Source organism: Xyrauchen texanus, chromosome 28 (assembly GCF_025860055.1).
Source record: "Xyrauchen texanus isolate HMW12.3.18 chromosome 28, RBS_HiC_50CHRs, whole genome shotgun sequence".
Classification (NCBI taxonomy): domain Eukaryota; kingdom Metazoa; phylum Chordata; class Actinopteri; order Cypriniformes; family Catostomidae; genus Xyrauchen; species Xyrauchen texanus.
Genome location: NC_068303.1, coordinates 36,462,220 through 36,489,522, shown reverse-complemented (window position 1 = coordinate 36,489,522; position 27,303 = coordinate 36,462,220). Strand labels below are relative to the sequence as shown.

Here is a 27,303-nt window from a genome sequence, read left to right as displayed (position 1 = left end):
ATTATGTTTTGTAGAGAAAAGTGATTATCAGAACAATGAAAGGTTGCCTTTCTGCTGGCGTTTTAGAAGGTGACTGCTTTGTCTTCCTTACAAGAAGCAAGACTCATGTCAATGAAATGTTCCTCCACTCAAAGAGCTGTTATGTGCACTGTTAGAATAGTGCAGCTGAATTGTTCTCATTATGACTTTCTAGTAAGAATTACTCGGCTCTCTAGACTACAAGAGTTGCCAAGCCTCCATGAAAGGATCCCAGACTTGTTTGGAGATTTCCTAACCTGCCAAGAGCAACTCAACCATGTAAATCCATATTAATTGTAGACATTGTGGAGAATTAACTTTAGGTTAATTGGGTCCATGCGTTTCTGGCTGAACATCCTTTATATCCGAGGGGTTGATGAGAACTCTGGAGCCCAGACAGCTCATTCGGTAGAGGGTCAGACTTTTAATCTGAGGGTCCAGTGTTCAAGTGTCTTTTTGGGTGATAGTTTGACAGCTTTTAGTGAGCCAAAATTAGCAGTAACTTTCCCATTCTAAGTGATCAACCTCTTGATCTTTTGGATGTGTGTACCCTCCAAAAGGTGTTATATGCCTGTTTAATGTTTTCACCATGGGATTTAGGATTGGCCACTGGAGGGCTTGGTGAGGGCTGAAGTGAGAGCGAACTGGCAGAGTTGCTGCATTGAACATACCACTGGCAGGCTTTGCCTGGCCAAGCAGTTCTACCTTTGGATTGGGCAGCATTGATGAGAGGAACCGTAAAAATGTAAAACCTTTTCAGTTTTCTTGTAGTTGTGGCTGAGTGGTTAAGGCAATAGACTAGAAATCCATTGGGGTCTCCCCATGCAGATTTGAATTCTCCTGACTACGTTGCTGCTGTTCTTTTGCTTTCCATTTTTGGCAATGCCCACTCTCTTGGGGTTGTAATCGTTAATGAAAATGGTTGTGACAATGTTATGACAGTTGAAAAAGGATTGTTGTCCATATATGCTAAAGAACTTCTTTTATATGTACACTGCACAGACAAGTGATCCAAAGGCTTTCTACATTTAGGCAGGTCTGAGCAGTGAAGTTCAGCACATTCCGAGTGATGCTGCCGTGATCGTATAGAGGTTAGTACTCTGCGTTGTGGCCGCAGCAACCCCGGTTCGAATCCGGGTCACGGCAGAATTTTCAGTTAGACAAAAAAATCAAGATACTTTTTCCACATCTACTCACCCAAATCCTTCATTTGGTTGTTTGCATGGCGTCTCCTCAGCGGTGACCTGTGCTTTATAAATTCAGCCAAAAGCTTGCAGTTGTACGTATTCGCGGCTGAGTGGTTGAGGCAATGGACTACAAAATCCTCGGGGACTCCCTGTGCAGGTTCAAACTCTGCTGTGCTTTTGTTTTCGTCTCTTGGTTTACAGTGGTCTTCGCTGTTATGCATTAATAATGCCTTTGGCCCTATCTTTGTACAAGCTTTTTTCAATTTCCCTTGCTGACCCAGCATCTAGTTTCGAGCCTGATTTGGGCAATGTTCTAAAAGGCACAAGTCGCCTCTTTATCTGTACGTACACTTCAGGCATAAGGATCTTTGGCTTTGGTACCCCTGACAATTTAAAGGCTTTAACTAGCCAGCTCAAGAGTCACTGCAGTATTTTGAGTAGAGAAACATGTGTATCAGAACTTTGAAAGTTTGCGCTTTCTGCTGGCGTTTTGGAAGATGACTGCTTTTTTCCAAGATTTGAAAATCATTCCTACCTGCCAAGAGCAGCTCAACGTTCTCAATGCTTATTGATTTTAGACTTCACAGCAAATTATGTTAAGGTTAAAATGGTGCATTCAGTTTTTGTCTTTACTTCCTTTATCTGCCAGGGGTTGTGACAAGCAGCATATTCCTGGATAGTTTGGTCGTTAGAGCATCAGACTATTAAACTTTGGGTTCTGGTATCAAGTCCCTTTTGGGGGATCTTCTGGCAATTTGTAATGAGGCTAAGATAGCTACAGATCTCTCATACTAAATGACCAACTGTTTGCTCTTTTCGATTTGATTAACCTACAAAAGTTGTTACATGTCTATTTAATTATTTCACCATTGGATTAAGGTTTAGCCACCTGGAAGACTAGGTGGCAATCTTACCCAGGAAGTGAGAGCGAACTGGCAGAGGTTCTGCTTTGAAAGTACCACTGTCAGGCTTTGCCTAGCCATAAAGTGCTGCCCTTTGAACGTGCCTTATTGATAAAAGGAATGAGAAAAATATGCATTCCTTTATCCTTTCAAGTAGTTGTGGCCGAGTGGTTAAGGCGATGGACTTGAAATCCATTGGGGTCTCCCCACGCAGGTTCAAACCCTGCCAACTACGGTTGAAAATTGCTGTCCATCTGTTTTCCTTTCATGATTTTCAGTGGGTGTCAGAGAGATTCATTAATTATGTCTTTGGCCCTATCTTTGTACAAGCATATTTTCAATTTCCTTTGCCGACTCGTGTCTCGTTTCGAGCCTGAACTGGGTAATGTTCTAAAAGACACAAGTCGTCTCTTTATTTGTCCATACACTTCAGGCATTAGGATCTGCGTATGTGGTACGTGTGATGACTTAAAGGCAAGAGTCACTGCATTATGTTTTGTAGAGAAAAGTGATTATCAGAACAATGAAAGGTTGCCTTTCTGCTGGCGTTTTAGAAGGTGACTGCTTTGTCTTCCTTACAAGAAGCAAGACTCATGTCAATGAAATGTTCCTCCACTCAAAGAGCTGTTATGTGCACTGTTAGAATAGTGCAGCTGAATTGTTCTCATTATGACTTTCTAGTAAGAATTACTCGGCTCTCTAGACTACAAGAGTTGCCAAGCCTCCATGAAAGGATCCCAGACTTGTTTGGAGATTTCCTAACCTGCCAAGAGCAACTCAACCATGTAAATCCATATTAATTGTAGACATTGTGGAGAATTAACTTTAGGTTAATTGGGTCCATGCGTTTCTGGCTGAACATCCTTTATATCCGAGGGGGTTGATGAGAACTCTGGAGCCCAGACAGCTCATTCGGTAGAGGGTCAGACTTTTAATCTGAGGGTCCAGTGTTCAAGTGTCTTTTTGGGTGATAGTTTGACAGCTTTTAGTGAGCCAAAATTAGCAGTAACTTTCCCATTCTAAGTGATCAACCTCTTGATCTTTTGGATGTGTGTACCCTCCAAAAGGTGTTATATGCCTGTTTAATGTTTTCACCATGGGATTTAGGATTGGCCACTGGAGGGCTTGGTGAGGGCTGAAGTGAGAGCGAACTGGCAGAGTTGCTGCATTGAACATACCACTGGCAGGCTTTGCCTGGCCAAGCAGTTCTACCTTTGGATTGGGCAGCATTGATGAGAGGAACCGTAAAAATGTAAAACCTTTTCAGTTTTCTTGTAGTTGTGGCTGAGTGGTTAAGGCAATAGACTAGAAATCCATTGGGGTCTCCCCATGCAGATTTGAATTCTCCTGACTACGTTGCTGCTGTTCTTTTGCTTTCCATTTTTTGGCAATGCCCACTCTCTTGGGGTTGTAATCGTTAATGAAAATGGTTGTGACAATGTTATGACAGTTGAAAAAAGGATTGTTGTCCATATATGCTAAAGAACTTCTTTTATATGTACACTGCACAGACAAGTGATCCAAAGGCTTTCTACATTTAGGCAGGTCTGAGCAGTGAAGTTCAGCACATTCCGAGTGATGCGCCGTGATCGTATAGAGGTTAGTACTCTGCGTTGTGGCCGCAGCAACCCCGGTTCGAATCCGGGTCACGGCAGAATTTTCAGTTAGACAAAAAAATCAAGATACTTTTTCCACATCTACTCACCCAAATCCTTCATTTGGTTGTTTGCATGGCGTCTCCTCAGCGGTGACCTGTGCTTTATAAATTCAGCCAAAAGCTTGCAGTTGTACGTATTCGCGGCTGAGTGGTTGAGGCAATGGACTACAAAATCCTCGGGACTCCCTGTGCAGGTTCAAACTCTGCTGTGCTTTTGTTTTCGTCTCTTGGTTTACAGTGGTCTTCGCTGTTATGCATTAATAATGCCTTTGGCCCTATCTTTGTACAAGCTTTTTTCAATTTCCCTTGCTGACCAAGCATCTAGTTTCGAGCCTGATTTGGGCAATGTTCTAAAAGGCACAAGTCGCCTCTTTATCTGTACGTACACTTCAGGCATAAGGATCTTTGGCTTTGGTACCCCTGACAATTTAAAGGCTTTAACTAGCCAGCTCAAGAGTCACTGCAGTATTTTGAGTAGAGAAACATGTGTATCAGAACTTTGAAAGTTTGCGCTTTCTGCTGGCGTTTTGGAAGATGACTGCTTTTTTCCAAGATTTGAAAATCATTCCTACCTGCCAAGAGCAGCTCAACGTTCTCAATGCTTATTGATTTTAGACTTCACAGCAAATTATGTTAAGGTTAAAATGGTGCATTCAGTTTTTGTCTTTACTTCCTTTATCTGCCAGGGGTTGTGACAAGCAGCATATTCCTGGATAGTTTGGTCGTTAGAGCATCAGACTATTAAACTTTGGGTTCTGGTATCAAGTCCCTTTTGGGGGATCTTCTGGCAATTTGTAATGAGGCTAAGATAGCTACAGATCTCTCATACTAAATGACCAACTGTTTGCTCTTTTCGATTTGATTAACCTACAAAAGTTGTTACATGTCTATTTAATTATTTCACCATTGGATTAAGGTTTAGCCACCTGGAAGACTAGGTGGCAATCTTACCCAGGAAGTGAGAGCGAACTGGCAGAGGTTCTGCTTTGAAAGTACCACTGTCAGGCTTTGCCTAGCCATAAAGTGCTGCCCTTTGAACGTGCCTTATTGATAAAAGGAATGAGAAAAATATGCATTCCTTTATCCTTTCAAGTAGTTGTGGCCGAGTGGTTAAGGCGATGGACTTGAAATCCATTGGGGTCTCCCCACGCAGGTTCAAACCCTGCCAACTACGGTTGAAAGTTGCTGTCCATCTGTTTTCCTTTCATGATTTTCAGTGGGTGTCAGAGAGATTCATTAATTATGTCTTTGGCCCTATCTTTGTACAAGCATATTTTCAATTTCCTTTGCCGACCCGTGTCTCGTTTCGAGCCTGAACTGGGTAATGTTCTAAAAGACACAAGTCGTCTCTTTATTTGTCCATACACTTCAGGCATTAGGATCTGCGTATGTGGTACGTGTGATGACTTAAAGGCAAGAGTCACTGCATTATGTTTTGTAGAGAAAAGTGATTATCAGAACAATGAAAGGTTGCCTTTCTGCTGGCGTTTTAGAAGGTGACTGCTTTGTCTTCCTTACAAGAAGCAAGACTCATGTCAATGAAATGTTCCTCCACTCAAAGAGCTGTTATGTGCACTGTTAGAATAGTGCAGCTGAATTGTTCTCATTATGACTTTCTAGTAAGAATTACTCGGCTCTCTAGACTACAAGAGTTGCCAAGCCTCCATGAAAGGATCCCAGACTTGTTTGGAGATTTCCTAACCTGCCAAGAGCAACTCAACCATGTAAATCCATATTAATTGTAGACATTGTGGAGAATTAACTTTAGGTTAATTGGGTCCATGCGTTTCTGGCTGAACATCCTTTATATCCGAGGGGTTGATGAGAACTCTGGAGCCCAGACAGCTCATTCGGTAGAGGGTCAGACTTTTAATCTGAGGGTCCAGTGTTCAAGTGTCTTTTGGGTGATAGTTTGACAGCTTTTAGTGAGCCAAAATTAGCAGTAACTTTCCCATTCTAAGTGATCAACCTCTTGATCTTTTGGATGTGTGTACCCTCCAAAAGGTGTTATATGCCTGTTTAATGTTTTCACCATGGGATTTAGGATTGGCCACTGGAGGGCTTGGTGAGGGCTGAAGTGAGAGCGAACTGGCAGAGTTGCTGCATTGAACATACCACTGGCAGGCTTTGCCTGGCCAAGCAGTTCTACCTTTGGATTGGGCAGCATTGATGAGAGGAACCGTAAAAATGTAAAACCTTTTCAGTTTTCTTGTAGTTGTGGCTGAGTGGTTAAGGCAATAGACTAGAAATCCATTGGGGTCTCCCCATGCAGATTTGAATTCTCCTGACTACGTTGCTGCTGTTCTTTTGCTTTCCATTTTTTGGCAATGCCCACTCTCTTGGGGTTGTAATCGTTAATGAAAATGGTTGTGACAATGTTATGACAGTTGAAAAAAGGATTGTTGTCCATATATGCTAAAGAACTTCTTTTATATGTACACTGCACAGACAAGTGATCCAAAGGCTTTCTACATTTAGGCAGGTCTGAGCAGTGAAGTTCAGCACATTCCGAGTGATGCTGCCGTGATCGTATAGAGGTTAGTACTCTGCGTTGTGGCCGCAGCAACCCCGGTTCGAATCCGGTCACGGCAGAATTTTCAGTTAGACAAAAAAATCAAGATACTTTTTCCACATCTACTCACCCAAATCCTTCATTTGGTTGTTTGCATGGCGTCTCCTCAGCGGTGACCTGTGCTTTATAAATTCAGCCAAAAGCTTGCAGTTGTACGTATTCGCGGCTGAGTGGTTGAGGCAATGGACTACAAAATCCTCGGGGACTCCCTGTGCAGGTTCAAACTCTGCTGTGCTTTTGTTTTCGTCTCTTGGTTTACAGTGGTCTTCGCTGTTATGCATTAATAATGCCTTTGGCCCTATCTTTGTACAAGCTTTTTTCAATTTCCCTTGCTGACCCGCATCTAGTTTCGAGCCTGATTTGGGCAATGTTCTAAAAGGCACAAGTCGCCTCTTTATCTGTACGTACACTTCAGGCATAAGGATCTTTGGCTTTGGTACCCCCTGACAATTTAAAGGCTTTAACTAGCCAGCTCAAGAGTCACTGCAGTATTTTGAGTAGAGAAACATGTGTATCAGAACTTTGAAAGTTTGCGTTTCTGCTGGCGTTTTGGAAGATGACTGCTTTTTTCCAAGATTTGAAAATCATTCCTACCTGCCAAGAGCAGCTCAACGTTCTCAATGCTTATTGATTTTAGACTTCACAGCAAATTATGTTAAGGTTAAAATGGTGCATTCAGTTTTTGTCTTTACTTCCTTTATCTGCCAGGGGGTTGTGACAAGCAGCATATTCCTGGATAGTTTGGTCGTTAGAGCATCAGACTATTAAACTTTGGGTTCTGGTATCAAGTCCCTTTTTGGGGGATCTTCTGGCAATTTGTAATGAGGCTAAGATAGCTACAGATCTCTCATACTAAATGACCAACTGTTTGCTCTTTTCGATTTGATTAACCTACAAAAGTTGTTACATGTCTATTTAATTATTTCACCATTGGATTAAGGTTTAGCCACCTGGAAGACTAGGTGGCAATCTTACCCAGGAAGTGAGAGCGAACTGGCAGAGGTTCTGCTTTGAAAGTACCACTGTCAGGCTTTGCCTAGCCATAAAGTGCTGCCCTTTGAACGTGCCTTATTGATAAAAGGAATGAGAAAAATATGCATTCCTTTATCCTTTCAAGTAGTTGTGGCCGAGTGGTTAAGGCGATGGACTTGAAATCCATTGGGGTCTCCCCACGCAGGTTCAAACCCTGCCAACTACGGTTGAAAGTTGCTGTCCGTCTGTTTTCCTTTCATGATTTTCAGTGGGTGTCAGAGAGATTCATTAATTATGTCTTTGGCCCTATCTTTGTACAAGCATATTTTCAATTTCCTTTGCCGACCCGTGTCTCGTTTCGAGCCTGAACTGGGTAATGTTCTAAAAGACACAAGTCGTCTCTTTATTTGTCCATACACTTCAGGCATTAGGATCTGCGTATGTGGTACGTGTGATGACTTAAAGGCAAGAGTCACTGCATTATGTTTTGTAGAGAAAAGTGATTATCAGAACAATGAAAGGTTGCCTTTCTGCTGGCGTTTTAGAAGGTGACTGCTTTGTCTTCCTTACAAGAAGCAAGACTCATGTCAATGAAATGTTCCTCCACTCAAAGAGCTGTTATGTGCACTGTTAGAATAGTGCAGCTGAATTGTTCTCATTATGACTTTCTAGTAAGAATTACTCGGCTCTCTAGACTACAAGAGTTGCCAAGCCTCCATGAAAGGATCCCAGACTTGTTTGGAGATTTCCTAACCTGCCAAGAGCAACTCAACCATGTAAATCCATATTAATTGTAGACATTGTGGAGAATTAACTTTAGGTTAATTGGGTCCATGCGTTTCTGGCTGAACATCCTTTATATCCGAGGGGTTGATGAGAACTCTGGAGCCCAGACAGCTCATTCGGTAGAGGGTCAGACTTTTAATCTGAGGGTCCAGTGTTCAAGTGTCTTTTTGGGTGATAGTTTGACAGCTTTTAGTGAGCCAAAATTAGCAGTAACTTTCCCATTCTAAGTGATCAACCTCTTGATCTTTTGGATGTGTGTACCCTCCAAAAGGTGTTATATGCCTGTTTAATGTTTTCACCATGGGATTTAGGATTGGCCACTGGAGGGCTTGGTGAGGGCTGAAGTGAGAGCGAACTGGCAGAGTTGCTGCATTGAACATACCACTGGCAGGCTTTGCCTGGCCAAGCAGTTCTACCTTTGGATTGGGCAGCATTGATGAGAGGAACCGTAAAAATGTAAAACCTTTTCAGTTTTCTTGTAGTTGTGGCTGAGTGGTTAAGGCAATAGACTAGAAATCCATTGGGGTCTCCCCATGCAGATTTGAATTCTCCTGACTACGTTGCTGCTGTTCTTTTGCTTTCCATTTTTTGGCAATGCCCACTCTCTTGGGGTTGTAATCGTTAATGAAAATGGTTGTGACAATGTTATGACAGTTGAAAAAAGGATTGTTGTCCATATATGCTAAAGAACTTCTTTTATATGTACACTGCACAGACAAGTGATCCAAAGGCTTTCTACATTTAGGCAGGTCTGAGCAGTGAAGTTCAGCACATTCCGAGTGATGCTGCCGTGATCGTGATAGAGGTTAGTACTCTGCGTTGTGGCCGCAGCAACCCCGGTTCGAATCCGGTCACGGCAGAATTTTCAGTTAGACAAAAAAATCAAGATACTTTTTCCACATCTACTCACCCAAATCCTTCATTTGGTTGTTTGCATGGCGTCTCCTCAGCGGTGACCTGTGCTTTATAAATTCAGCCAAAAGCTTGCAGTTGTACGTATTCGCGGCTGAGTGGTTGAGGCAATGGACTACAAAATCCTCGGGGACTCCCTGTGCAGGTTCAAACTCTGCTGTGCTTTTGTTTTCGTCTCTTGGTTTACAGTGGTCTTCGCTGTTATGCATTAATAATGCCTTTGGCCCTATCTTTGTACAAGCTTTTTTCAATTTCCCTTGCTGACCAAGCATCTAGTTTCGAGCCTGATTTGGGCAATGTTCTAAAAGGCACAAGTCGCCTCTTTATCTGTAACGTACACTTCAGGCATAAGGATCTTTGGCTTTGGTACCCCTGACAATTTAAAGGCTTTAACTAGCCAGCTCAAGAGTCACTGCAGTATTTTGAGTAGAGAAACATGTGTATCAGAACTTTGAAAGTTTGCCTTTCTGCTGGCGTTTTGGAAGATGACTGCTTTTTTCCAAGATTTGAAAATCATTCCTACCTGCCAAGAGCAGCTCAACGTTCTCAATGCTTATTGATTTTAGACTTCACAGCAAATTATGTTAAGGTTAAAATGGTGCATTCAGTTTTTGTCTTTACTTCCTTTATCTGCCAGGGGTTGTGACAAGCAGCATATTCCTGGATAGTTTGGTCGTTAGAGCATCAGACTATTAAACTTTGGGTTCTGGTATCAAGTCCCTTTTGGGGGATCTTCTGGCAATTTGTAATGAGGCTAAGATAGCTACAGATCTCTCATACTAAATGACCAACTGTTTGCTCTTTTCGATTTGATTAACCTACAAAAGTTGTTACATGTCTATTTAATTATTTCACCATTGGATTAAGGTTTAGCCACCTGGAAGACTAGGTGGCAATCTTACCCAGGAAGTGAGAGCGAACTGGCAGAGGTTCTGCTTTGAAAGTACCACTGTCAGGCTTTGCCTAGCCATAAAGTGCTGCCCTTTGAACGTGCCTTATTGATAAAAGGAATGAGAAAAATATGCATTCCTTTATCCTTTCAAGTAGTTGTGGCCGAGTGGTTAAGGCGATGGACTTGAAATCCATTGGGGTCTCCCCACGCAGGTTCAAACCCTGCCAACTACGGTTGAAAATTGCTGTCCATCTGTTTTCCTTTCATGATTTTCAGTGGGTGTCAGAGAGATTCATTAATTATGTCTTTGGCCCTATCTTTGTACAAGCATATTTTCAATTTCCTTTGCCGACCCGTGTCTCGTTTCGAGCCTGAACTGGGTAATGTTCTAAAAGACACAAGTCGTCTCTTTATTTGTCCATACACTTCAGGCATTAGGATCTGCGTATGTGGTACGTGTGATGACTTAAAGGCAAGAGTCACTGCATTATGTTTTGTAGAGAAAAGTGATTATCAGAACAATGAAAGGTTGCCTTTCTGCTGGCGTTTTAGAAGGTGACTGCTTTGTCTTCCTTACAAGAAGCAAGACTCATGTCAATGAAATGTTCCTCCACTCAAAGAGCTGTTATGTGCACTGTTAGAATAGTGCAGCTGAATTGTTCTCATTATGACTTTCTAGTAAGAATTACTCGGCTCTCTAGACTACAAGAGTTGCCAAGCCTCCATGAAAGGATCCCAGACTTGTTTGGAGATTTCCTAACCTGCCAAGAGCAACTCAACCATGTAAATCCATATTAATTGTAGACATTGTGGAGAATTAACTTTAGGTTAATTGGGTCCATGCGTTTCTGGCTGAACATCCTTTATATCCGAGGGGGTTGATGAGAACTCTGGAGCCCAGACAGCTCATTCGGTAGAGGGTCAGACTTTTAATCTGAGGGTCCAGTGTTCAAGTGTCTTTTTGGGTGATAGTTTGACAGCTTTTAGTGAGCCAAAATTAGCAGTAACTTTCCCATTCTAAGTGATCAACCTCTTGATCTTTTGGATGTGTGTACCCTCCAAAAGGTGTTATATGCCTGTTTAATGTTTTCACCATGGGATTTAGGATTGGCCACTGGAGGGCTTGGTGAGGGCTGAAGTGAGAGCTGAACTGGCAGAGTTGCTGCATTGAACATACCACTGGCAGGCTTTGCCTGGCCAAGCAGTTCTACCTTTGGATTGGGCAGCATTGATGAGAGGAACCGTAAAAATGTAAAACCTTTTCAGTTTTCTTGTAGTTGTGGCTGAGTGGTTAAGGCAATAGACTAGAAATCCATTGGGGTCTCCCCATGCAGATTTGAATTCTCCTGACTACGTTGCTGCTGTTCTTTTGCTTTCCATTTTTTGGCAATGCCCACTCTCTTGGGGTTGTAATCGTTAATGAAAATGGTTGTGACAATGTTATGACAGTTGAAAAAAGGATTGTTGTCCATATATGCTAAAGAACTTCTTTTATATGTACACTGCACAGACAAGTGATCCAAAGGCTTTCTACATTTAGGCAGGTCTGAGCAGTGAAGTTCAGCACATTCCGAGTGATGCGCCGTGATCGTATAGAGGTTAGTACTCTGCGTTGTGGCCGCAGCAACCCCGGTTCGAATCCGGGTCACGGCAGTGTTTTCTGTTAGACAAAAAAAATCAAGATACTTTTTCCACATCTACTCACCCAAATCCTTCATTTGGTTGTTTGCATGGCCTCTCCTCAGCGGTGACCTGTGCTTTATAAATTCAGCCAAAAGCATGCAGTTGTGCGTAGTCGCGGCTGAGTGGTTGAGGCAATGGACTACAAAATCCTCGGGGACTCCTGTGCAGGTTCAAACTCTGCTGTGCTTTTGTTTTCGTCTCTTGGTTTACAGTGGTCTTCGCTGTTATGCATTAATAATGCCTTTGGCCCTATCTTTGTACAAGCTTTTTTCAATTTCCCTTGCTGACCCGCATCTAGTTTCGAGCCTGAATTGGGCAATGTTCTAAAAGGCACAAGTCGCCTCTTTATCTGTACGTACACTTCAGGCATAAGGATCTTTGGCTTTTGTACCCCCTGACAATTTAAAGGCTTTAACTAGCCAGCTCAAGAGTCACTGCAGTATTTTGAGTAGAGAAACATGTGTATCAGAACTTTGAAAGTTTGCCTTTCTGCTGGCGTTTTGGAAGATGACTGCTTTTTTCCAAGATTTGAAAATCATTCCTACCTGCCAAGAGCAGCTCAACGTTCTCAATGCTTATTGATTTTAGACTTCACAGCAAATTATGTTAAGGTTAAAATGCTGCATTCAGTTTTTGTCTTTACTTCCTTTATCTGCCAGGGGGTTGTGACAAGCAGCATATTCCTGGATAGTTTGGTCATTAGAGCATCAGACTATTAAACTTTGGGTTCTGGTATCAAATCCCTTTTTGGGGGATCTTCTGGCAATTTGTAATGAGGCTAAGATAGCTACAGATCTCTCATACTAAATGACCAACTGTTTGCTCTTTTCGATTTGATTAACCTATAAAAGTTGTTACATGTCTATTTAATTACTTCACCATTGGATTAAGGTTTAGCCACCTGGAAGACTAGGTGGCAATCTTACCCAGGAAGTGAGAGCGAACTGGCAGAGGTTCTGCTTTGAAAGTACCACTGTCAGGCTTTGCCTAGCCATAAAGTGCTGCCCTTTGAACGTGCCTTATTGATAAAAGGAATGAGAAAAATATGCATTCCTTTATTCTTTCAAGTAGTTGTGGCCGAGTGGTTAAGGCGATGGACTTGAAATCCATTGGGGTCTCCCCACGCAGGTTCAAACCCTGCCAACTACGGTTGAAAATTGCTGTCCATCTGTTTTCCTTTCATGATTTTCAGTGGGTGTCAGAGAGATTCATTAAATATGTCTTTGGCCCTATCTTTGTACAAGCATATTTTCAATGTCCTTTGCCGACCCGTGTCTCGTTTCGAGCCTGAACTGGGTAATGTTCTAAAAGACACAAGTCGTCTCTTTATTTGTCCATACACTTCAGGCATTAGGATCTGCGTATGTGGTACGCGTGATGACTTAAAGGCAAGAGTCACTGCATTATGTTTTGTAGAGAAAAGTGATTATCAGAACAATGAAAGGTTGCCTTTCTGCTGGCGTTTTAGAAGGTGACTGCTTTGTCTTCCTTACAAGAAGCAAGACTCATGTCAATGAAATGTTCCTCCACTCAAAGAGCTGTTATGTGCACTGTTAGAATAGTGCAGCTGAATTGTTCTCATTATGACTTTCTAGTAAGAATTACTCGGCTCTCTAGACTACAAGAGTTGCCAAGCCTCCATGAAAGGATCCCAGACTTGTTTGGAGATTTCCTAACCTGCCAAGAGCAACTCAACCATGTAAATCCATATTAATTGTAGACATTGTGGAGAATTAACTTTAGGTTAATTGGGTCCATGCGTTTCTGGCTGAACATCCTTTATATCCGAGGGGTTGATGAGAACTCTGGAGCCCAGACAGCTCATTCGGTAGAGGGTCAGACTTTTAATCTGAGGGTCCAGTGTTCAAGTGTCTTTTTGGGTGATAGTTTGACAGCTTTTAGTTAGCCAAAATTAGCAGTAACTTTCCCATTCTAAGTGATCAACCTCTTGATCTTTTGGATGTGTGTACCCTCCAAAAGGTGTTATATGCCTGTTTAATGTTTTCACCATGGGATTTAGGATTGGCCACTGGAGGGCTTGGTGAGGGCTGAAGTGAGAGCGAACTGGCAGAGCTGCTGCATTGAACATACCACTGGCAGGCTTTGCCTGGCCAAGCAGTTCTACCTTTGGATTGGGCAGCATTGATGAGAGGAACCGTAAAAATGTAAAACCTTTTCAGTTTTCTTGTAGTTGTGGCTGAGTGGTTAAGGCAATAGACTAGAAATCCATTGGGGTCTCCCCATGCAGATTTGAATTCTCCTGACTACGTTGCTGCTGTTCTTTTGCTTTCCATTTTTTGGCAATGCCCACTCTCTTGGGGTTGTAATCGTTAATGAAAATGGTTGTGACAATGTTATGACAGTTGAAAAAAGGATTGTTGTCCATATATGCTAAAGAACTTCTTTTATATGTACACTGCACAGACAAGTGATCCAAAGGCTTTCTACATTTAGGCAGGTCTGAGCAGGGAAATTCAGCACATTCCGAGTGATGTGCTGTGATCGTATGGAGGTTAGTACTCTGTGTTGTGGCCGCAGCAACCCCGATTCGAATCCGGGTCACGGCAGTATTTTCTGTTAGACAAAGAAATCAAGATACTTTTTCCACATCTACTCACCCAAATCCTTCATTTGGTTGTTTGCATGGCCTCACCTCAGCGGTGACCTGTGCTTTATAAATTCAGCCAAAAGCATGCAGATGTGCGTAGTCGTAGCTGAGTGATTGAGGTAATGGACTACAAAATCCTCGGGCACTCCCAGTGCAGGTTCAAACTCTGCTGTGCTTTTGTTTTCGTCTCTTGGTTTACAGTGGTCTTCGCTGTTATGCATTAATAATGCATTTGGCCCTATCTTTGTACAAGCTTTTTTCAATTTCCCTTGCTGACCCGCATCTAGTTTCGAGCCTGAATTGGGCAATGTTCTAAAAGGCACAAGTCGCCTCTTTATCTGTACGTACACTTCAGGCATAAGGATCTTTGGCTTTGGTACCCCTGACAATTTAAAGGCTTTAACTAGCCAGCTCAAGAGTCACTGCAGTATTTTGAGTAGAGAAACATGTGTATCAGAACTTTGAAAGTTTGCCTTTCTGCTGGCGTTTTGGAAGATGACTGCTTTTTTCCAAGATTTGAAAATCATTCCTACCTGCCAAGAGCAGCTCAACGTTCTCAATGCTTATTGATTTTAGACTTCACAGCAAATTATGTTAAGGTTAAAATGGTGCATTCAGTTTTTGTCTTTACTTCCTTTATCTGCCAGGGGGTTGTGACAAGCAGCATATTCCTGGATAGCTCGGTCGGTAGAGCAGCTCTGGGTGTGGAGAACGAACATGCTTTGTGGAAATTGGCAAGAGAAAGTTACATTTTAGGCATCTTTATGGGAATTCCAACAGCCAACCTCTGTCCCTTGAAACAAGAATCTAAGCAGGTTCCACTGAGACTTGAACTCAGATTGCTGGATTCAAAGTCCAAAGTGCTAACCAGCACACCATAGAACCATCCTTTTTCACCATTGGCCCACTATTTTTTTATATAAGTGCATGGTGAAATACTTATTGACCTGGGGTGCGTTTCCCAAAAGCATCGTTAGCCATCTATGGTCGCAAGTTCCGTCGTTACTAACATAATCCAACGATTTGGTGTTTCCCGAAACCATAGTTCAAACGAACATTCGCAAACTGCATCGCAAACTTTGGTGGTTGGAACGACAGCTCTTGACCTGTGGTTAGAAGCATAGTTCCTTGTTTGTTTGTTGTGTCGACGTCATTGATTTCGCAGCAGCTGGGATGTGTTCTATTCAGACCTATCGACCCTATAGCCTATTTCTTTCGAAGCTTTCACCATCCACTTTAAGTGATTTGGATGACTTAAAGTCGAGGTGCTCAGGTTTTACACAATTTGCTTTCTTTATTGCAAATTATTTAAAACGATATAATAGCGTGACGATCGCAATTATTCTCCTTCGAAGTGCACTCGAAAGGATTATTTTTGCCGGTTGGGACGCAGGCTTGGTTTCGTTTGTGCGAAGAAACGGTGAGTGTGCAAGTGAGTAGCTTTGTTAAATTCCCAAAGACAAATTGTCATATAACAATATTTTACAAAAATTATTTTAGGGGTTACCCTTAAATATTAAATTGTATCTGTAGCCTACTGTAGCCTACACATATACGCAACATATGCAGTGCTTAACGCTAAGGAAACGTAGGCTAATTTACATACGTTAACATAGGCTATTTAAAATATTACACACTCAAACCACAGTATTTTTTATATATAGTCAATGAATGAAGAAACATTTTATAAATAAGCAGTTTTGTGTAGTAGAATATAATATTCTCATGGCGTTATAAGAAACAAATACATATTTATTGTTTGCAAAAGTATTTAAGTGAAGTCTGCTGGGGGAAACATAGGCAAATAAACAGCATTATTTATTAACACAAGTTATGTCAGATTAAATGAAACAAATAATAGAAAACACAGTATCCAAACTGTAAAATATTAGCCTACCATCCAAACATATTCTGAATTAAAAGTTCTCTGACTTCTGCTCCTGCAGGATGCATTCTGCCTTGATGTGGGTTCAAAGGATCATCATCATCATCAGAAACAGCATCTTCCTCACCATCGGCTCCAACGGCACCAACTTCCTCCTCAGGAAGCTGGACATTTTCCCTGACTGCAATGTTGTGGAGAATTGCAGTAACCACAATAACAGAACAGCTTTTGGTGGGGTTTAGCTTTAGGCCACCACTGGACTTGCTGATGCAGCTAAAACGTTGTTTCCACAGTCCTATAGTCCTCTCCACTATAGAGCGTGTCCTTCCATGGGCCTGATTAAACCTTTCCTCTGCAATGGTGGCTGGATGCTGCACAGGTGTCAAGAGGTAGGGGCGAAGAGGATATCCACTGTCTCCCAGCAGCCAGCTATCACCAAAGCCACCTTCTTCAGCCATCTGGCAAATTGCAGAATTGGCCCATGTAAAAGAGTCATGTGTGCTTCCAGGCCATTTTGCCACAATGTCAGTGAACATTCCCTGGTGATCACACACTACTTGAACATTAATGGCTGGATAGCCCTTCCTGCAAATGTACAAGGGCTCATTTACCTTAGGGCTTAATACTGGGATTAGGGTGCCATCAATGATGCCAATCACTCTGGGGATGTTGTCAATATCATAGAATTGTTGATTGGCCAGCTGTATTTCCTCAGGAGTTTTGGGGAAAACCAGGATGCTCTTCATCAGCTCTAACAGCAAAGGTGTTACTGTTGTCACAGTTTTGCTGACTGAAGACTTGCTGAGCCCCAGGCCATCACCCACCACCTCCATAAAACTTCCAACAGCAAAATAACGCAGTGTAGCTAACAACTGCACCTCTGGACTTAAGGCGTAGTTTCTTCTTGTTGCCCTCTGAAGGTGTGGTTTCACTATCTGAAATAATTCAAGAATCTTGGTCCTTGGAAGACGGAATTTTCTTAAAATTGCATCATCAGATAGTGAGTCAAGAGGGGTAAAATTTGTCCTTATGTGGGCATTTATATAAACTGATTGACTTCTCAGCCGCCTTCTGTGCTCCAGCTGTAAGAATCTTTGTAAAGCTGCCATTGTTGAGCACTTGAAACACACAAGTGTAACTTTTATTAAGAGAGGCATTAGTACACCTGCTTTTGAGTTAATAGAAACACCTTAGCTAATAATCATTCTAAATGAATTTAATTACTACAATTCATTATTACCATCTTTGATTTGTTATAGTAATATGGTACAACATTAATATATTGTATATATTGATTTGGTTTAAAATAGGCTGTTGTCTTTCTGTTATTTCATATTTTTCATTCTTCTCTTAAGAATGGTCTAAGTACTTAAGAGTGTTTTGTGTTATGTTTGGCTTATATTGTCTTTGATGATATTAATTTTGTGAATTAACAAAATTTTTATTTACTTTATGGTTTATTTATGTGATGGTAGCTTACCACTTCAAAATAAAAGTTACATTCCATATGTTTCATTATCAGGCTTGGTCACATTATTCAGGTATTTAATAAAGGATGACATGGCATGGTAAACATGCTTCAGCTTCACTCAGTAATGCCTGCATTTTTATGTGGCATTAATATACTACTTTGAGTCAAGTTACAATAGTATGCTCTTTAACTCATATTAAACTGAATGCCCAGTGTGTTAGAAAAGCACTTGAAATACATATTACAAAAGAGTATATTTGGCCATAACATTTTTTATTTATTTGTATTTCAGTTCAACTGCTGAAGGGTTTTAACTTCATCACTGAAAAATAAATTGAATGCCATGCACCACACAGCTTCACCAGAGCTCCACTTGCCAGAACCAGTCTGTTTCCACCTCCCACGACAAGGACGAGGGGTTGGATTTTGGGAGGCATGAAGGCCAACAATGTAGGCAAAAAAAAAAAAAAAAAAAGAGGGTTACATCTGTGGATCTGAAAAGAAAAAAGATGACATGGCTGTCAGCCACACATGATTTGACTTTCCATACTGAGTAAATAACACAATTTTCACTTACTGTCGGTTGGTAGAAACATGGTTAAAGAGGGCTTGCTGGCTTGTTGTTGCAGGAGTTCCAATTTAGCCCTCCTATAGGCCATAACCTCCTGATGATGTTGGCCTTGCTGCTCCTTCAGGGCTCTCAGTTCTCTCCTGATTCCCTGGAGTTCAGATAATTTCTTCTTCTCCGACTGAAGCAGCTTCTCACTGCAGCCACAACGTCCCCTGTTTCTCCTTTGGTGGGAGATTAATGGCTGGTTTTCTGGAATGCCAGAACGACGTTGCCCAGCACATGAGGAGGCCTCAGACTGAGGGGAGTCAGGAGAAGGGAGCAATAGCCCAAGACCAGGACTCATTGCTGATGTTACAGGGGCAGGTTGAAGGGGGCCTGATGTTAGAGGGGCAGGTTGAAGGGGGCCTGATGTTCCAGGGCCAGGGTGGAAGGGGCCTGATGTTCCAGGGCCAGGGTGGAAGGGGCCTGATGTTCCAGGGCTCAACTTTGAATTCAAAGGCCTGGTTGCATCTATGCCTCCAGGGATCCCTTCCAATGCCTCAGGCCCCAGGATGGCCAAAACTTTCTCTTCCTCTGCAGTCAGAGGAGGAACGGAGTTGATACCCCCACCAGTCTTTTTTGCTTCCCTTCTACGTGCTGCAGCCCTCCGTTTTGTCACACTTGCGAAGTCCGTCCACTTTTTTCTAACTTCTTCTGGGCTGCGCTCATAACCATAGCCAGCAGCATTTATATTTTGGGTGATTTCTGCCCAGGATTTTTTTTATCAGCATTTGTAACACAATTTTTCAGCTTTGAAAATAGCTGGATTTTATTATTCTCCACCTCCTCCAAAAGAATTGTAACTTCATTTTTTGAAAATTGTGGTTTTCGCGTCATTTTCAGACAGGTCATATGAACACATAGCTGTATGGCAAGGGGACTTAAATAGGTAGGCTAATGATCTTAAGCAAAATATGCAACAGGTGTCCATAATATAACAATCACAGTGTTTTTAAAACCCATCATTTATTTTCATTTTAATTGTGCTGATCTATCAATATTCAATAAGAAATTAATAAATATGAAATTATGAAATTAATAGTTATAGATTTTGGGATCAGAGAAGACAACATTGTGTTTATATATGTATATATTTTATTGTGCAAAGCATGAATGTTGAGTTGTTAACGTAATTACTCCACATCGTCACTAAGAAAGCGCAGTCGAAAAGAGAAAATAACCAAATTTACAGCAGGTGGCGATATGTGCTCATAGCACCAGTCCGCCATTAGATCGAAGAAGAAGAAGAAGAACCAATGTGGTTCAAACCATGGATCTGCGACACAGGTACCATGGTTTCGGGAAACAGTAGTGACTAGCTAGTTGATTTCTTTAAAGATGCATCGTACTATGGTAGTTAAACCAGCGAGTTGCATCGTTGTACGGGAAACGCACCCCTGGTCATCAGAGCAATGCAGTGTGCCAAACCCATGTACAGCTTTTTTACTCTTGCAAGTATAGCTCTGATCTATGTGAAGGGGGAAGTAGATAACGCTTCGAAAGTCTTGAGCAAGAAAACTCTTCAAGAATATACAAATTTACCAACAAATCCTCACAAAAAAAAAATATATTTTTTTTTTTCATTTTTCCTGTTTCTCATATAATGCTCAGACAGCTTCATTTATGTATTTATTGAAAGCAAATTTAATGTGCATTGAAGTTTTCTTGGGAACTGTTACCATGTCACATTCTTCATGGGTGCTAAACAACTTCAACACAAAACAATCTTATGATACAGGGTATCGATCTGCATTCCCCTATTGATGGTGCTCTGACCTTGGCTGCAGAGTATGAATCCATTCATTAGTTGAGATTTGGAGGCTCCCTTCTTTTGATAAGTACTTTTTATTAGGTCCTCTGAACCTTTGGTGCAAAATGCAAAGAAGAATCAACTGAGTTTGATCACATTTCACTGGATTCCAAATCCAGACTATTAACCATTACACCATGGAGCAAAAATGTATTCGACAGCACTGCTCTGGGTGTAGAGAACGAACATGCTTTGTGGAAATTGGCAAGAGAAGGTTACATTTTAGGCATCTTTATGGGAATTCCAACAGCCAATCTCTGTCCCTTGAAACAAGAAGCTAAGCAGTTTCCACTGAGACTTGAACTCAGATCGCTGGATTCAAAGTCCAAAGTGCTAACCATTACACCAAGGAACCAAAAATTTATTTGATAGCACAGCTCTGGGAGTGGAGAACGAACATGCTTTGTGGAAATTGGCAAGAGAAGTTTACATTTTAGGCATCTTTATGGGAATTCCAAAAGCCAACCTCTGTCCCTTGAAACAAGAAGCTAAGCAGGTTCCACTGAGACTTGAACTCAGATCACTGGATTCAAAGTCCAAATTGCTAATCATTACACCATGGAACCGTCCTCTGTAACATTTGGCCCACAATTTTTTTATATAAGTGCATGGAGAAGTACTCATGGACCTGGTCGTCAGAGCAATGCAGCGTGCCAAACCCATGTACAGCTTTTTTACTCTTGCAAGTATATCTCTGATCTATGTGAAGGGGGAAGTAGAGAAAGCTTCAAAAGTCTTGAGCAAGAAAACTCTTCATAGTCAGCTGCAAATATGGCTTGACCCCAAAAAAATTCTAACAAAAGGTTTATCAGTGGTTTACAGTGACATCAGATGTACTTAAAAACATACTATAAGTTTACCAAAGTTTGACTCCAAGAAAGGCCCCATTTTCAAAATGGCGGCCGTCAGGTCCTTAAAATGACCATTACTCCTTTGTATTCCTCCTACACCAGGAATACTGGTGCCTGATACATGTTTTGGCCATGTAATATTATAATTAGCATATTTGCATGGTAGTTAAGTGACTTCAAGTACAATTATATATTAAAGCAATTGGTTACAAGCATATTTATGTGAAAAATAAGTACAATTTCTCCTTTCTCATATCTTTTTGACTAGTGTTGGTGGTTTCTGTGGTTCCTGTGGTTCATAACCATTCTTTTGATTCCAGTAATGAATAAATTCATTAGAACTGTGTGGCACTGTAAAATTAGTCAAAACAGGGCTGCCACGTTAAGGCTCAGTACCGCTAACCCCTTTTATTTTTTTGTTTTATTTTTTTAGATTTTGTTTTTATTTTTTATAATGCTTTTTTTTTTTTTGCCTTTCGTTTTTTTATATATTTTTAATACTTTTTATTTATACATATCTTTTTCTATTGTATTCAGATGTTTCCTCTTATTCTGGTTTATTTTTTATACTTTTTTGTACCGCGACCTTCACTAGATTTACCATTAGTCGTCACACTCTTCCTCCCATAGAGGTTGATTATAGTGATTCTCACAATTCCCAACTTGACATGGTCCACAAGCAGGCATGCATGGTAGTCCATATGCCCTGCAACTGCACCGTTGTGTTCGGCAGGCAGTTGTGCAATTACAGTGGATCATCTGCAGGAGGCTTTCTGGGGCAGCAGTTTTACTGGTCATAACTGGTAGGAACCGGTTGTCCAGCAGTTTCCATCCCCAATCCACTGTGTTCATGTCACCTTCCTTTCCAATCCACACCATGATCTGGAAGTAAACTCTTTGGCAGTGGTATTTGGTTGAGGACTCAGTTGGAGGCAGACGTTCTGGGGTAACAATTGATTTGGCGGTAACGATTTTCTTGCTAAAAAGGTTGTAGCGCAAAGAGGCAAGTGAATCAGTACTCTTTCCGCCAAACAACACTGCCATTGCCTTGGTCCCATAGTCCTCTATGAAATTCCTTGCTTGATGTGGGAGCAGAAACACATTTGCACAGGACTGGATGGTTGATTCACCATTCACAAGTTTCTGGAATGCTGTCTGTTTGCCAACACTAAAAATGCGTGAAGTTGTATCACATCCTGTGAAGGCGTGAATAAACAGCAACTGGGAGCACAAGTCAGTACCCAGGACTTGTTTCATCTCACTGATGTTGTACACTTTAGTTGCTTTGGACTTGTCTGAATGAAAATAGAGGCCTCTATTATTCGTCCCATCATAGTAGAGTAGAAGAAATGAGTAAGTCTGTATCCTCCCCTATCAAGGTTGTGGGCTGATGTTCTGAGGCCTTGACTGCAGCTTTGACAATGTCCACGTCTGCATCACCTGATGCATTAATAACTGTGCAGCCCTTCTTCTCCAGCTCCACGGTAATAAGATTGATCAGTTCTCGTTTGTTGCCAGATCTGGAAAGGAAATCATCCTTTCTTCCCACAAACTCAGTCTCTGCATTGAAGTTAACAATGGGGTGAGTGTTTTCACCACGTCTCTGATGCGTATTGTCTTTGATGGAAGGACCTTCGCTATAACCATCAAAAACGACTGTTGCTTTACCATAATGGCGTATGGTAAAGTCTGCATATGACTGTGCAATGGCACCGTAACTGTCACCCTTTTTCCATGCCAAGCTGTGAACCAGGGAGCCACCGTCAAGGACATAATGCTCAGTTGGTGGGATGGAATCCAGGACAGTTTTGTTAGATTTCTTGCTTGAGAACTCAGTGACTGCCTGCGCTAGTAGGGGCTTATTGGCTTTACGGAAGATTTCCTTTCCTTCGAACAGGGCTGCAGGAAATGAGCAGAGCTCATAGCTCATTACATCTTCCAGTGAAAACTGTTCAGTTTTCGACATGATCAGGAACCGTTGGAACAGCAAAGAAGGATCAATGGTTCAGTCTTGGGCAACTTTGATGGTGGAGTCATCTGCAAGGGTTTTTGCTCGGTCTTTCCGTTTGAAGGATATTCCAAAAACTGGTTTTCCAATCATCTTTTCAATGATCTCATTGCCAACAGTCACAAACTCATGCACATTCACCTCCTCTTTGGCAACAACACCAGTTACAATGTTTCTCAGAGATGGGTCTGGAGAGAATGGTGTGTAAATGCTAAGCTTTTCCTTGATCTTTTCTAGATCAGAGTGATCTCTTTTCATTCTTGCTTCTGAGGATTCTCTGTGCTGCTCGCTGGTCATGTAGGTGAGGTCATTGAATTCCTGCATGGCATTGTTGTATTCAGATGTGATGGGTGTAGACATGGTCCACAATGCTCGCATTTCTTCAGTCATTCCACTTCCATGGGTCAAGCCTCCACTGGTTTTCAAGGATCGCATCAATGTCTGCTCGATGACAAGGTCAGAGCTAAGGCCTGCCCAGTACTGGTTGCTGAGGCGGATCACATGGAAACCCCTGGAAAACTTCTCATGTACATCAGGGTGTCTGGTCTCGAGTTGGCACATTTCTTGGAGGTAGAAATATGCCGATTTCAGGTAGTTGTAGTGCCCAGCGGCGGCAAATATTGGCAGACAGTTCAACATTGCACGCAAGTGCATCTTCCAAGATCCTGTACGATCTGCTTTGATTTGTCTGCAGCATCTTCTGATAGTTTACCCACAGCCGGCTGGTTTTTGACCTTGTACTAAGGTCTGCCCTCTTCGTGTCCACCTTTTCCTTGATTTGGTTCAGCATGCTGCACCACTCTCCAAATTTGTTTCTTTCGTTACCATGGATGAGTACATCTCCCCACCTTGGTTCACCAATGACTCAAACTGTGAGTCATCCTCCTGCAGCTCTGACACAACCAGGTGATTGAGACATCTGTCCACCAGCAAATGTCCACGAAAAGCTCTTTGCACTGACTTTCCAGTCATCATGTGCTTGACGGCATTTCATCCATAGACAACTTCCATAATGTTCCTGAGTCCTGTGCCTTCCATCAGTGTGCCTATTGCACCAAGTAGGTTCATAAAAGTATGAAAACCTCCAAGCATTAAGACTATGCTTTTCAGGGGACTACTCTGTGGTGCATCCATGATCATCTCTGCTGCTTTCCAGTACAGTGGCTGATCAAACGTAATAATGGATGGAGCATTGTGTTTGATAGCCAGGCCACAAACAAAATCCAAGGTGGACAAAATACATGTTTTGTCTCCAGAGTACAGGTCAATCATTGGCAGGAACACAACAGATGATTGGCCTGGATGTTCTAGTCCTTGATGAATGATATGCATCATTCCCTGCCACCCTGGGGTTTGTTGTTTGAAGTTCAGTGAGAGCTCCCACAGGACATCAACTGTTCTGTCACAGTTGATCAGTGCTGGGAGGTCGTTGAACACAATGGTTTGGCGCACAAGTTTCGCAAAGCGATATTCGATGACTGGGATTTTACTTTGCACTGCAAACTCTAGGTTGTTAATGTGTCTCCTTGGAATGATACAATCCTTTTCTCGCCCTGGAGTGATTGCTGCTATGATTCCCATTCCGTGGAAGGTCCCCTTACCATCAATAGTAAGGATGTTGTGGTCAACATTGTCCCCAGCAAAAAGAAGTGCCATGTCCAGCACATCTATGTCATCCGCTAACATATCTGGGGCAACTGAATCTGCTGCATTCTTTTCAAAATGCAAAACTTCCTTGTATGATGAAGCAAATCCCATTCCATGAAGGGTATCCACCAGGAATTGTGACAGATACATATGATGTGCCTGCACTGCAAGGCCAAGTTGTAATGGAGCTACCACAGCATGTGGTCGTGCTGCCTGGACAATTGCCTGTCCAATTCCTGCAACCTTTCGGCTTGTCTCCTTACCCACAAATAGACAATTCAAAAGTGTACGAAGAGTCTCAGGAACAAACGAAAGGGCAGAGTTAAGCTCAAGTGACTTTGTGCTCGGATACTGATCCGTAACGGATGGGACATTGGACTTGATATCACTTTTGGTCAAATTTTGGTTTGAATGATCGCTTGTTTCTGGGATTCCTCATCCTTTTCTTGTTCGCTGAAATAAGATCGTAGTATTTGTGATGTCTTCTCTCTTATTGTCACTATGTCATGGAGGCCTTCCCCTTCAGTGAAATGTACATTGTCCTGGTAATGTTCCCTCAATTTTCTCTTGAGGTATTGCTTTCCATATGGTTCAGAATCTGGGTTTGTCAGAGATTCCTTCATTTTGTCTCGAAGATATGTAATTGTCAACTGTTCCTCATCATTACTCTCGAGGTAAGAGCAAATTTTCATGAATGCCTGCTCCTGATCTTCGTTTTTGGGCCGGCCAGACTTTCTGCGCTTTGCCTCTGGGTCTTTCTGGAACTGTATCGGTATGTTATATCCGTTATGAAAACTACTACTGCATAAGTGGTGGTAAACACAGTCTGCAGCATGTAGATCCCGGCCATAATACTCGATCCTGCCTTTCACAGTAAAAGCCCATTGATCTGCACGATTGTCACAACACTCAAGAATGGACTCTGCGAGCATATCAGTCTTAACACTACTTGTGTCATTACTTCCATGTGTTATCGTAGTCCCACAGAAAAGACAATCGGTTTGGCTGTTAAAAGGACCAGTTGCTACTCTGGCACTTCTTTTTGGTGGCTCAGCTTTATTCTCTTGTTGGATTTTAATGTCTTTTTTATTTATGTACTTCTGTCGACATTTTGAGTGTACTATTTCACCAGCGGAAATGTGTACGTCGTCGCCTCTTTGTACACTTGCATTGTTGATTCCATCAGCTCCCTTCTGATGAACCTCAACCACATCAGAGCCATCTCTTAAGATTTTACAGCAAATGGGGCAAGTTTCTTTGTTTACAACAACATGACTCATGGTCAAAATTGCATTTGGAGTGTACTTTTTCCTCAAGCTAATTCAACAATGTCAATTGCTGAAAATTGTGAATTTTGTTCTGTTGGGTTTAGTATAATGCCCCCTTTATACTCAAAAACATATATAGAGGATGCATTACATATGTATTACCTTATTCAAATTGAAATGAGTGACCATTTTAGGGGGTTCACACACAGGCCTCTGTTCGGGCTAATTCTGAGTTTTTTATGATCAGAGTTATACAAATCCAATTTAAGTTACTTTTGGGTGCAATAACTTTTACATTGAATGCCAAGTCTGTGTTTTAGCAAAAAAAAGGGTATGTGTCCAAAAACAAATACTGAGTAGGAGTTACATGACAGGCTAAATCGTTTACATCTCTGGTTCACCCCAAACAAAGATAAAACCTTACAGTAATCTCACAAAATCATGTATTACATAAGTTTGTAATCATGTCAGTGCAATTTAGACAAGTCCAATGGATTCATAGACCCAGAAAACATATATTACTTGGCTAGGTCAAATAATGAAGGAGTTAGGATATTTTAAGGGCATTCCTGCCCATCTTGGATGCCATCTTGAAAATTACACCTTTCTAGTGGTCAAACTTTGGTAAACTTTTAGTATGTTATTTAAGACACCTAATACAACAAAAAACAGATGAGAAACCTTTTATTAGAATTTTCTTAGGGTTAGGTGTTTTTGTTTCATATATGCAGCCGCCTATCAAGAATATACAAATTTAATAAATCATCACAAAAAAAAAAAAATTTTTTTTTTAATTTTTCCTGTTTCTCATATAATGCTCAGACAGCTTCATTTATTTATTTCTTGAAAGCAAATTTAATGTGCATTGAAGTTTTCTGGGGAACTGTTACCATGTCACGTTCTTCATGGGTGCTAAACAACTTCAACACAAAACAAACTTATGATACAGGGTATCAATCTGCATTCCCCTATTGATGGTGCTCTGACCTTGGCTGCAGAGTATGAATCCATTCATTAGTTGAGATTTGGAGGCTCCCTGCTTTTGATAAGTACTTTTTATTGGGTCCTCTGAACCTTTGGTGCAAAATGCAAAGAAGAATCAACTAAGTTTGATCACATTTCACTGGATTCCAAATCCAGACTATTAACCATTACACCATGGAACAAAAATGTATTTGACAGCACTGCTCTGGGTGTGGCGAACGAACATGCTTTGTGGAAATTGGCAAGAGAAGGTTACATTTTAGGCATCTTTATGGGAATTCCAACAGCCAACCTCTGTCCCTTGAAACAAGAAGCTAAGCAGCTTCCACCAAGACTTGAACTTGGGTCGCTGGATTCAAAGTCCAAAGTGCTAACCGTTACACCATGGAACCATCCGCTTTAACAGTTGCCCCACAATTTTTTTATATAAGTGCATGGTGAAGTACTCATGGACCTGGTCATCAGAGCAATGCAGCGTGCCAAACCCATGTACAGCTTTTTTACTCTTGCAAGTATAGCTCTGATCTATGTGAAGGGGGATGTAGAGAAAGCTTCAAAAGTCTTGAGCAAGAAAACTCTT

General features: G+C 41.6%; 9 non-coding genes across 9 annotated transcripts; 8 read left to right on the top strand and 1 right to left on the bottom strand.

Moving 5' to 3' along the window:
* The first annotated feature begins 1,092 nt into the window (after positions 1-1,092).
* On the top strand, positions 1,093-1,164 carry trnah-gug (transfer RNA histidin (anticodon GUG)). Its single transcript has one exon. It is a non-coding gene; the product is annotated as a tRNA-His (tRNA).
* A 1,096-nt stretch (positions 1,165-2,260) lies between these two features.
* Positions 2,261-2,342, top strand: trnas-uga (transfer RNA serine (anticodon UGA)). The gene has a single exon. It is a non-coding gene; the product is annotated as a tRNA-Ser (tRNA).
* A 1,347-nt stretch (positions 2,343-3,689) lies between these two features.
* On the top strand, positions 3,690-3,761 carry trnah-gug (transfer RNA histidin (anticodon GUG)). Its single transcript has one exon. It is a non-coding gene; the product is annotated as a tRNA-His (tRNA).
* A 1,095-nt stretch (positions 3,762-4,856) lies between these two features.
* trnas-uga (transfer RNA serine (anticodon UGA)) lies at positions 4,857-4,938 on the top strand. Its single transcript has one exon. It is a non-coding gene; the product is annotated as a tRNA-Ser (tRNA).
* A 2,514-nt stretch (positions 4,939-7,452) lies between these two features.
* Positions 7,453-7,534, top strand: trnas-uga (transfer RNA serine (anticodon UGA)). The gene has a single exon. It is a non-coding gene; the product is annotated as a tRNA-Ser (tRNA).
* Positions 7,535-10,049: 2,515 nt separating this feature from the next.
* On the top strand, positions 10,050-10,131 carry trnas-uga (transfer RNA serine (anticodon UGA)). Its single transcript has one exon. It is a non-coding gene; the product is annotated as a tRNA-Ser (tRNA).
* A 1,348-nt stretch (positions 10,132-11,479) lies between these two features.
* On the top strand, positions 11,480-11,551 carry trnah-gug (transfer RNA histidin (anticodon GUG)). Its single transcript has one exon. It is a non-coding gene; the product is annotated as a tRNA-His (tRNA).
* A 1,097-nt stretch (positions 11,552-12,648) lies between these two features.
* trnas-uga (transfer RNA serine (anticodon UGA)) lies at positions 12,649-12,730 on the top strand. The gene has a single exon. It is a non-coding gene; the product is annotated as a tRNA-Ser (tRNA).
* A 14,313-nt stretch (positions 12,731-27,043) lies between these two features.
* On the bottom strand, positions 27,044-27,115 carry trnaq-uug (transfer RNA glutamine (anticodon UUG)). Its single transcript has one exon. It is a non-coding gene; the product is annotated as a tRNA-Gln (tRNA).
* Positions 27,116-27,303: the final 188 nt, after the last annotated feature.